Source organism: Nematolebias whitei, chromosome 20 (assembly GCF_014905685.2).
Source record: "Nematolebias whitei isolate Nwh7 chromosome 20, NemWhi1, whole genome shotgun sequence".
NCBI lineage: Eukaryota > Metazoa > Chordata > Actinopteri > Cyprinodontiformes > Rivulidae > Nematolebias > Nematolebias whitei.
Window position 1 is genome coordinate 229,536 of NC_056517.1, and position 775 is coordinate 230,310.

Here is a 775-nt window from a genome sequence, read left to right on the forward strand (position 1 = left end):
ATATATATATATATATATATGATATCAGAACTTTTCAACACATTTATTTATGATGTTCAATTGTTAAAAGGGAGCATATGTGGGTGTAGTTTAAAAATGTGCTTATTCATCTCTAAAAAAGTTAAATCTGGTCCTCTGGACATTCAAAAAACAAAACAAACAAAAAAAAATAAAAAATTTAAAAATGTAGAAATGTTTTGTCTTCGGGCAGCACGGTGGCGCAACTGGTAGAGCTGCTGCCTCTCAGTGAGTAGGTCCCTGGTTCAAATCCCAGTCCGGGGGCCTTTCTGGGTGAAGTTTGCATGTTCTCTCCGTCCATGTGTGGGTTTTCTCCGGGTACTCCGGTTTCCTCCCACAGACCAAAAACATGCATGTTAGGCTGATTGGTAACTCTAAATTGTCCCTAGGTGTGAGTGAGAGAGTGAATGGTTGTTTGTCTCGTTTGTCTCCATGTGTCCCTGTGATGGACTTGCGACCCGTCCAGGGTGTCCCCCGCCCCTCGCACAGTGATTGCTGGACATGGGCACCAGCGACCCCCGTGACCCAAAATGGAATAAACGGGTAAAGAAAATGGATGGATGGATGGATGGATGTTTTGTCTTCCATCCGAAAGACTTCCTCAGTCTGAGGTGCTGTATTCAGCTCAGTCTTATAAATAGCACTTTCTCTGAGTGGATCAACCAGTTTGCTGCTGACAACCAGAACCAGCTGCTCACATGGTCAAGAAGGACCATCAGCCTAACAATGGATCATTAGCACCTGATGGCTGTTTACT

At 43.9% G+C, this 775-nt stretch overlaps 1 protein-coding gene across 1 annotated transcript in view; it reads left to right on the forward strand.

Annotated features, from left to right (window-relative positions):
- cnksr2a (connector enhancer of kinase suppressor of Ras 2a) overlaps positions 1-775 on the forward strand; it is a 198,804-nt gene that overhangs the window by 165,933 nt on the left and 32,096 nt on the right. The gene's annotated exons all lie outside the window — the stretch shown is intronic.